The sequence below is a fragment of the Eulemur rufifrons genome, chromosome 25 (genome assembly GCF_041146395.1).
Source record: "Eulemur rufifrons isolate Redbay chromosome 25, OSU_ERuf_1, whole genome shotgun sequence".
In the NCBI taxonomy this organism is placed as follows: Eukaryota; Metazoa; Chordata; class Mammalia; order Primates; family Lemuridae; genus Eulemur; species Eulemur rufifrons.
Window position 1 is genome coordinate 8,162,044 of NC_091007.1, and position 11,599 is coordinate 8,173,642.

The window sequence follows — 11,599 nt, forward strand, 5'->3', positions numbered from 1 at the left end:
CTTAGCACTGCACTGTAGAGCACTGATGGGTTAGGGATGTTCATCTCAGAAATATACTTTATGTTAAAATGGCATGAGAACTATTGTATATTTTACACTCTCAGCCAAAGAGCTAGGAGAATTCCACTGTACTTTTCTCAGTGTGAATGGCACCCTTAGTGTCTTTGTTGACTCTGCTTCTCTCCTATGCCTTTAACCAAGGTCAAGTTACCATTGTCTCCCACCTGGAATACTAAATACTACAATAACCTTAGTACTGCTTTCCCTGCTACTCCTCCTCCCAAAACCGTGGTCTACTCTATATCCACAATGACATAGTTTTAAAAATTCGATCTGATCCTATAACCCCATTTGCTTAAAAAACAGCTATGACTTCTGATTGCTATCAGGTGAAAGGTCTCAGTCCTCTGGCTTTATTGGGGATCATTTCATCCCATCTTTCTCTGTGTCCCAGCCACTGTCCTAGGTGTTTGTCCCTGTAATCAGTAGCTTTGGTGAGGTATAATTGACATATGGTAAACTATACATATATATAAAATGTACAATTTGATAGGTTTTGACATGTTGTACACATGTGAAACCACCACCATAATCGAGAGTTAACACACCCATCACCCACACCAGTCTCCTTATGTCTCTTTATATTCCCTTAGTAAGAAACTTATGTTTTGTTTTCCAAAGTATTTGTACCATTTTCCATTCTCATCAGCAGTATATGCCAGTTCTGTTGCACTGTATCATCATAAACACAGCATTGATGGGTTTTTAAATTTTTTGTATTGTTACCCATTCAGATGGATGTGTTGTGCATATAATTGTGGTTTTAATGTGAGTTACCGTAATTACTAATAATGTTGATCATCTTCCCATGCGCTTATTTACCATCTGTATATCTTCTTCGGTGAACTGCCTTTTAAAATCTTTTTGCATGTAAACAACTATGTTGTTTGTTTTCTTACTTGTTGAGTTTTAAGAGTTCTTTATATATTCTGGATACTGTTTTTTTATTAGCTGTGCTTTTTGCAAGGATTTTTTTCCCAGTTTGCAGCTTGACTTTTCATTTTCTTAAGAATATCTTTTGAGGAACAGAAGTTTCTAATTTTAATGAAGTCCAGTTTATCTGATTGTTCAATTATGGATTTGGGTTTTTGGGTCATATCTAAGAAATCTTTGCTTAGGACAAGGTCTCAAAGAGTTTATCTGACGCATTCTTCTAGAAGTTTTTGTTTGTTTTAGTTTTAGGTCTTACATTTAGATCTCTGGTCCATTTTTAGTTCCTTTCTGTATACAAAGTGAGGTATGGATTCAGGTTCTTTTTGTGGGCAGGGATATCCTGTTGTTCCAGCACCACATATTTGAAAGGCTATCCTCTCTCCATTGCATCTTCGTTGTGCATCTGTCAAAAATGAGTTGTCTGTATATGTGTGGATCTATTTCTGGACTTTATTGGGTTCTATTGATTTGCAGGTGCTCTTTGAATTAAAATGGCTTTGTGTCCTAATAGACCCATCGTTTAAGTAAAAACAATGTACTTAAACCCCAATAAACTCATCATAAATTTGGAAAATTATAAGTCAAACCATCTTAAGTTGGGGGTTATCTGTATTTGGCTTTCATTATACAGGTTGAGCATCCCTAACTCAAAAACTCAAAGTCTGAAATGCTCCACAATCTAAAACTTTTTGAGTGCCAACATAATGCCACAAGGGGAAAATTCCACACACAACCTCATATAGACAGCTTTGTTTCATGCACAAAATTATTAAAAGTATTATATAAAATTGCCTTCAGGTTATGTATGTAAGATGTATATAAAACATAAGTGTAGTTTGAGTTTAGACTTGGCTCTCATCCCCAAGATACTCATGTAGATGCAGATATTCCAAAGTCTGAAAAAAATCCCAAGTCTGAAGTACTTCTGGCCCCAAGCATTTTAGAAAAGGGATAGTCAACCTGTACCAGTACCATGCTGTTTTGATTACTGTAGATTTATAGTAATTCTTAAAATCAGCTTCTAATTTTGTTCTTTTTTCAGAGTTATATTGGATGTTTAAGATTCTTTGTATTTCCACATGAATTTTAGAATCGGCCTGTGAATTTAAAAAGAAAAAAAAAAACCTGCTGATCTGCTGGAAATTAGAGTAGGATTGTGTTCAATCTATAGGTTAATTTGGGGAGAACTGACATCTTAACAATAACAAATCTTTCCACTCCTGAACAAAATGTCTGTCTCCATTTATTTAGGTTATTAATATATATAATTTTCTCAGTAATATTTTGTAGTTTATAGTATGTAGTTCTTTCCATATTTTATCAGAATTATCTGTATGTCATTTTTGAATGAAGTTGTAAATGATATTTTTAAAATTTCAATTGAATTTTTTATTGCTAGTATATAGAAATATGTAGAGATATAAATACATAAATAATATATAAATAATACATATAAATATAGAGAGAAATACAATTGATTTCTGATATGCATCTCTACAAATGTAATTTATTTTTCATACAGTGTCTTCCATGCCTATATTTACCTCCTTGAGCTTTATTTGGGGGTACAGTTGAGTTACTTATAAACAGCTTGATCCTTTCTGGTCTTGTTTTTCTGACTTAGGCTAATTCTCCACTCTTGAGGCAAGACCTTTTTGATTATTCATTGTCTTCTGAATTATTATTTTTTATAGCCTGGCCCATGGGAATGAACACTCTTCCTGGCATTGTGTGAGCACCAGGCATGGTTTCCTCCATTTTTTTTTTAGATGTGTTTCCCTTGTTCCTTGGTAGTTTCCTAGCATGCATGCACTGTTCATTACACTTCTATATACTCAAGAAGCAATCTCTACAGATCTCCAGGGTTCTTTTCTTGTACTGCTCTCTCCTCTCCAGTTTTCTGTTTAGTGATCTCTGTCTCATTTGGCTTAACCAGACTGTTAGCTTCATCATGGCAACTCAGGGAGTCTGGCAGATTCTATCTCCCAGTTTTTCCTTCTTGCATCATGGCCTGGAAACTCTTTGAAGGCATGGAGCTGGGACATTGTAAGGCTTCCTTCCTTTGTTTTTTAGTTTTTCAGGAAGTGTCTTTATTTCCCACAGTCTTGAACATGATTGTTTAGTGCATTTTGTCTGTTTTGTTTTTCGTTGTTTCAGGTAAGAAGGAAAATCAGTACCTATTACTTTGTCTTGGCTGAAAGCAGATTGCAATAGAGCTTGAGCGCATGCTGTAGACTGGCTAGAATGCTTTTCTTCCTGCTTTTCTTACTTGCTGCCTTCCCCTCCTTTATTTCTCAGTGTAGCCATCTCTTCCTCGGGAAAATCTCCCCTGGGCCCAGTAAACATCAAATTCTCTTATGTCATCATAGAATGCTATTTTCTTACATCATCTAGCTTAATTTGTAATTGTCACTTTTTTTGTCTTTGTTTGCCACTATACTACAAGCTAAACAAGAGCATAGGTCTTGTCTGTTTTATTTGCAGAGCTCATTAAGATATATTCCACATTGTATGCGTCTAATATGTTTTTGTTTAGTGTGTAAATGAGTGCATGTTAAAAGATGTAGTTCTTTATATTCAAAAAATACTCATATATTTTATTTATATGTTTTTTCTCCCTGATAAAGATTCTGTTAGCTTATCTAGAATCCAGAATGAAGTTCGTTCATGCTTAAGATTAACAGAACTTCAAAAATATCACTGTCAACAACTTACAGTAAAACTGGAAAAAATGGAAAATGTGGTTAGTGTCCTAAAAAAGGAGCTATCTGAAACAAAAGAAATAAAATCACGATTAGAACAACAAAATGTTGAATGGGAAGGAGAACTCTACAGTTTGAGGTAGGACATCCTAGTTTTAAAGAAATATTTGAACTGTTTACTTTATACTGCAAATATATAGGAGAATTTTTAATTGCTGGCTTATCTTTTGGGGCTTAACAGGGAAGAGAACTTCTCAGTCTTGTGGAGTGTGAAATTCCAGGAAATGACTTAACAAGTTATGAACTGTCAATATGTCTATTGATAATTAAATGCATATTCTTTTAAATTATAATTTTAATGGCTATGTAGAAGTTCACCATACACAAATCTCATTATTTATTTAACAAATTGAATTTTTGTTTTTTTAATTATTTTGTATTGTAATTAATGCTACATGGAATATCTTTTATATAAATCTTTTTTTACATTTCTCATTATTTACTTTGACTAAATTCTTCAACATAAAATTATTTGGTTAAATTATAGGACTGTTTTAAAAAAGATCTGTGATCAATATTTCTACATTGTGCTCTAGAAAGTTTACATTAATTTACAACTCAAACAGCAGAGTATGAAATGGCCATTTTTTAACCCAGAAAAAATTTTTTAAAAATTTATACTGTTTTGGCCGGGCGCGGTGGCTCACGCCTGTAATCCTAGCACTCTGGGAGGCCGAGGTGGGCGGATCGTTTGAGCTCAGGAGTTCGAGACCAGCCTGAGCAAGAGCGAGACCCCACCTCTACTAAAAATAGAAAGAAATTATACGGACAGCTAAAAATATATATAGAAAAAATTAGCCGGGCATGGTGGCGCATGCCTGTAGTCCCAGCTACTCGGGAGGCTGAGGCAGTAGGATCGCTTGAGCCCAGGAGTTTGAGGTTGCTGTGAGCTAGGCTGACGCCACGGCACTCACTCTAGCCTGGGCAACAGAGTGAGACTCTGTCTCAAAAAAAAAAAAAAAAAATTTATACTGTTTTGTTCTTAATAAGCAGGGAATAAAGATAAAAATGGGAAGTCATTACTGATTAGGTTATTCAATATCTCTCTCTCCTATACAGAGAAAATGATTTCAAAGTTCTGTGTTGAAAACTAATGTTATTCTTTATTGTATAATTAAATACTGGATCTTATCTTATTCCAAAAGGGATTTTTAAATTGTTTATAAAATACATAATAATCAACAAGATAATTTGAATCTGTTACCCAAGAAAGAAACATAAAAAGTATGGGATAACTGATATTAGATTTCTTAGCCTAGTCTTGGATTACAGTAATCAGTAGATACATGCTGGTGAAAGACATCGCAAGGTGCTCCCTTACACTGCAAGTCATTTTTAGAGATACCTGTACTGTTTCATGAAGATGAAAATTTATTTCTAGTGGATTTATCAATTTGTTTATTAACAGTAACTTCTTTGTAATTGGTTAATTCTAAATGGGCTATCCGAACTGAGGAGTAATTATGGCTATGTAAAAATAGTAATTTTCAACTTGTAACTTTGGTGAATAATTTCTAATATACTTTTCCATAATATTTATCAGAGTGACTAGTAACAGAAACTTACCATTTATTAGAATGTTCTTTTATCTCTACCGATTTCAAGTATTTGTGTGCTTTGGAAAAGATTGAAGTGAGAAATTGAAAACCTGAGAATTGGAAAGGAAAAAACATTCAGGAACATAGAAATTTTATTAGGATAATAGACCATCGCATAAACTTTCTATTTTCTAACAAAATGAATTTTAAAATAAGTATATTTAACTGCAGATTTACATTAAAACAAGAAGAAGAGAAAAGAAGAAATGCTGAAATATTATACGAAAAAATGAGAGAAAAGTTAATGGAAAAAGAGCAATATACAAAGGAAGCAGAAATGAAGTATCAGCTTACACAGACTCCACATGATATGGAATTGAAAATGATAAGAAATTATTCAAATAAGGTAAATTGATCTTTGGTAAAAATTTCACATTTCTACCTTTATTTCATCAGTCTTACTTATAATATTCTTTTGATTTAAGATACTCTATCATTGAGGTTTAAAACAAATCAAAAACATTATCTCATTTAAAAATGAACTATGACATTTATAGCTAAAATTATTTAATGTCAACCTTGGCATCTAATACATACTCAGTATGTTTTCTGAACAAAGAAATGAAGGGTAAGTTGAGTATAATCCGTAATATAAATGTTAATTTAGGCATTTTCACTTTAAAATACAGGCTGAGTTGATTTGAAACTAAACTAGTTCAATGTTTTGTAAAGAAATTTTATTTCACAATATTATATCTACTTATATCTAAGAACTACTTTTGCCTTTTTGAAAATAATGATATGCTGTACTATATACTTAATGATAACTTATTGATAAATATTTTATTCATAATAGTTCAATGTATTTTCCCCTATTTCACACTTATTACCATTTCAAACATTATGAAGAAGAAACAAAAGTTATTGCAATAACAAATAATCTCATGATTTTCTGAGAAGAGGTCTATAAATAAATTTTTTTCTTATTTACCATTAGTGTTTTGAAATATATGGCTTCTTTTGTGTTTATATATTTCTACCAAAGAAGTAATTGTGATTGGGGGAGAAGCCCTAGTAGAAGTAAACTCAGAAGAGCTGGGCAACATCCTGCAGCTTGCTTATATTTTTAACCTCTCCTTTTCAGAATTGTGATAACTAAATGTGTTCATGGATGTATGTAAAAGTGCTTAGTACAATGCCTAGATTTATCATTTATAAGAATAAATGTAATTCTTATAACTGACTATAAAAATGTTAGGAAAGTAGAATATCTGTACAATTTTTTCAGAAAAAAAGGAACCTAAAGAACTTTGGGGAATTTTATCTTTCTAAATATATGCAGAGCTAAGGTTTTTATCCACCATGGGGTGGATGTATAAGTTAGATATCAGAGTATGCACTCAATATTTAATGAGTCAAAGGTATTAATCTTTTATGCCTTTGAATTTGTTATAATTCAAAGAAAGTCTTTTCCAAATTTGAAATTCTTAAAAATTCTCTAGTAGTTTCTTTTTCGCTTTCATGGATTCATTGTCTTCAAATAAGTATTTGAACTTTTGGGAATTTATGCTCTATAACAGCGGTTTCCAACCTCATTGGCACCAGGGAACGGTTTTATGGAAGACAAGTTATTCTACGGACAGGGATGGGGTTGATGCCAGTGATGCGGGGGAGGGGAGTGGTGTAGACAGATGAAGCTTGCCCGCTGCTCACCTCCTGCTGTGCGCTGTCCCACCCTGTTCCTAAGTTTTATGGAAGACAATTTTTTCGCAAATGAGGGCCGGGGGAACAGCAGAGCTCTGCAGCTAGTCCCTAAGAGGCCACGGACTCGTACCAGTCCCTGTCTTCAGGTTTGGGGAACACAGCTCTGTAAGATTTGAGGGTTTTGATCCAACTTTTTGCGTAATTGGATATCCACTGATTGCAACCCTCTCATTGTATAAATATTCAGGCTAGTCTTTGATTTTAGAGGAAAACACAATATATCATTTTATCGAGTGCTAACTAAAAGTTTCCTTTGTTTTGCTTAGATTTCTCATAGTCATGAGAAAGAAAAAGACTCATTGCATGAAAATCACATGTGGCAAGATGAAACTGCCAGACTAAGAGTAGAAATTGACCTAATAAAAAAGCAGAACCAGAAAAAAGAAAAGAAATATCTTGAGGATCTTGAACTTTTACAAAAAAAGAATAATGACCTTCAGAATGCTTTAGAACACAATAATGTAGAGCTCAGTATTCTGAGAGCTGAGAAAAAAATGCTGGTTTCTAAACTGGAGAGAGAAAAACAAAATAAAGACAGACTGAGTACAGAAGCTGAACCTTACCTTTGTAGACTGGCTGCTGCTGTACATGATCGGGATCAAAGCCAGACAATAATAAAAGATCTAGAACTTAATTTCCACAGTGCAGTAGGTGACTGGTGTTGCTTACAGAAAAACCTGAATCTTCAAGTTATGTATCTTTTTCAACAACTTTCTAAAGCTGACAGTAAATCTGATAGCCTCGAAGTTGAGCTTGACCACACAAGAGAGGCACTCAAAGAAAAGACTTTAAATTTACAAACTGTGCAAAGAGACCTATGCCAAACCCAGTATCAAAAGAAGGAAATCGAACAAATGTATGAAAACAAACAAACTGAGATGAATAAATACATTGCAAAGCAGGAGTGTATAAAGGAGAAATTATCTCAATTACAAAATGAAAATATGTTGTTTCAGCAACAACTGAAGACTGCTCACGACCAAGCTGATATTAGAGAAAAGACAATTACTGATATCAAAGATCAGTTGCACGATATTGTAATAAAACATCAAGATGAGAGTAAAAAGCAAACACTTCTGTTAGAAGAGAAAAATAAAGAGCTAATTACAGAATGTAATAATTTAAAAGAAAGACAGTATGAATGTTTGAAAGAGAAAGCAGAAACTGAAGTAAGTATCAAGAGAGGTAAATATTTTTCAAACTTCCTGAAAGAAAATTCAAAATAATATTTGGTTATGGCCAAATGTTGAGTCTAGTTGAAAATAAAAATATATAGATTATAAATTTATTTACTGTATCATCTTAGGAACATATCTTTTGTTACGTAAGTTAGAGTTGAGAAATGTTTTTACTTTTGAGTAAAGACATTGTGTGACTTATGAAATCTTAAAAGTTTAAGTTACAAGCTGTTGAATATAGACTAATATTAAAAATATATTCTTATAATCTGAAATAATAATTTTAATGTAATTGTGTTGCCTCATTTTAAGACCATGATGAAGCAATAAACAGAAACGGTCATACCTGAAATGAGCATTTTGAAACTAAGATTCAGTGAAATGAGTGACTTTGATAGTTTCAGATTTCTCAGATGAACTAAAGTACATTGCTATATTTCATACTTCTCCTTCAGTAGCTTTTTATATATTTTAGGTAATATAAATTTACTTTCATTCATGTCAATTTCTCTTAAATCTAAAAATAGTTTCATCTCAAATTATGATTTGTTATGACCACTCAATTATTTAAAGGCATCTACTTTTTTTTAAATCATAATTTGGGACAGACGTGCTAAATTTTAGCAAAGCCATATTTGATTTACTCATCCTACTGATACTTATAATTTACTTTAAATATTTTTATAAATAGTTTGCTCATAATTTTCATTTCAAGGCTCAGTGACTCTCATTTGAATATAAATTTGTCCATTACGAGAATAATTATAGTTGTAGCTTTGTGTGATTTATTCCTTTGGAACTGGAGCCGCATTTTCAGAGTAGTGAGAAGCAAGCAGTGTTCACATATAGTGGGAATGGAGTGAGTAAAGTAGAGAGTTGTAGGAGCTGAGGTCAGGGAGGGAGGTGGAGGCCTGGTTACCTAGGTTCTCAATGGCCATTAGAATTTTACCTTTTTTCTGAGAGAGGAATCTGTTGCAAGAATTTGAGCAGGGGATTGAAAATGTGAGAAACTGAGGTTGATTTGAAGAGGGAAAACTTTTCACAATGTAGAACTTACTATCACCAGTCCCACCCACATACCTATTTCTTTTGGAAACTTCAGGAGGTTGTTAAGCATTTTGCATTCATCAGGGGAGAAAACAATAGTGGACTGAATCTGAGTAACAGAATACCAATTTGGCAGGAAGATAACACCTTCTGTGGTATCCTTAACTGAATTCAGTGATAGACAGGGATGTGTACACATGAGGGAAAAAAGGTGAATCAATGTTTCTGGTGATATTTTTCAAACTATATATGTTAGAGTTAAATATTATTAACATAAATTAATAAGATGCTTTATAACATCAATAACAAAAATATCTTATCAGGTAGTTGTGAGACAACTTCAGCAACAGCTGGCTGATACCATACAAAACCTGTCTAGGTCCCAAACTTCACTAGATATTATGTCGTGTTGTCAAGATGAGGCCCAGGTTTCAAAGAAGATACTAAATCAAATCAGAAATCAAGTATGTATGAAATTTAACAGGCTAAGAGTTCATGTAAAGCTGGTTCAATAATATAAAGTCTTTTAGGATACTACTTTCAGTGTACAGCTTTCTTTTGCATTTTCATTATAATTAAATTTGTTACAATTTTATTATCTTTATACTGCAATTATTTCTTTTTTTTTTTTTTTTTTTTTTTTTTTTTTTTTTTGAGACAGAGTCTCGCTCTGTTGCCCGGGCTAGAGTGAGTGCCATGGCGTCAGCCTAGCTCACAGCAACCTCAAACTCCTGGGCTGAAGCGATCCTACTGCCTCAGCCTCCCGAGTAGCTGGGACTACAGGCATGCGCCACCATGCCCGGCTAATTTTTTCTATATATATTTTTAGTTGGCCAGATAATTTCTTTCTATTTTTAGTAGAAACGGGGTCTCACTCTTGCTCAGGCTGGTCTCGAACTCCTGAGCTCCAGTGATCCGCCCGCCTCGGCCTCCCAGAGTGCTAGGATTACAGGCGTGAGCCACCGCGCCCGGCCCAATTATTTCTTAAACTCTGCCTTTCATTCTGCCATTTTTCTTATTAGTTACATATATATTATCTTATAATATTTATCTTCAAGAAAGTTGACAATTATACATCATTCTTCACAGAAGTTGAGAGACATATTTCCTGTTAAAAAGTATTTTTTAGTGATTTCTATATTGCCATGGTGAGGCAGGCCAGATTAAATCAGAGGATAATGTCTTATGGAATGTTCCAGAACATAGTCTTACTTCTTACCTTCACTTTTCTTACTGGGTACAGAATCTGTGTATATTTACTTCATGGATTTCATGTTAACTTGTACAGAAAGGCTATTATACTGTTTTCTAAAATCTAAATGTTTTAGGTTAATTTATAAACTATTTGCAATGTTAGTTCCCGTCATTTTCCTTTCATTTTTAATTATATTATAAAAGCATAGAAATACTCAGGTCATATATATAGTAGGTACATCCAAAATAGAGAATTAAGAAAATCGTCCAGATCCTGCCATTGCATTTTTAGAAAGAAATTTATTGACATCTCATTCATATACAATGTGGTTCCCCCATTTAACTGTCTCTTAGGATATTCAAAGAGGTGTGCAACCATCACTACAATCAATTTCAGAACATTAGCATCACCCTGAAAAGAAACCCTATGTCCCTAGCCACCATCTCCACCCCCAATATGTCCTTTCACCTCTCCCAATCCTAGGCAACCACTATCTACTTTTAGTCTCCGTAGATTTGCCTGTTGTAGACATTAAATACATATGTAGTCACATAATATGTAGTCCATTATGACTGGCTTCTTTCACATAGCATGATTTTTTCAGGGTGCATCTATGTTGTAGCATATATCAGTACTTCATTTCTTTTTATTGTCAGATAATATTTTATTGCATAGCTATACCAGTTACCCATGCATCACTTGATGGACCTTTCGGTTGTTTCCACTTTGGGGCTATAAGGAATAACACTGCTGGGAACATTCATTTATTAGTTATTGTGTGTACATATGTTGTTACTTTCCTGCCACTGGATATTATCCTCAGAGTTAGTTGGTGGATTTCACCGTCTCTCTGCCTTATTCATGTTGTCCTTGCCGCTTTTTCAGTTTCTGGTCATCTGACCTCATTCATTTAGACCTGGCACACATTTTTCCCTTCTTTCTGAAGATTTTTCTAACTGGTCTTACTGTCATTGACCATATACTTCAGCACTTGTCTAATCTGTGCAGAATAAATTAGCCCATAATTTTGCATTACTTTTTTTATGAGAGATAATCTTGTCTAATTACAAATTTGCCCAAGGCAGATAATAACTGATATGCATATCATTTATCTTTGTATAA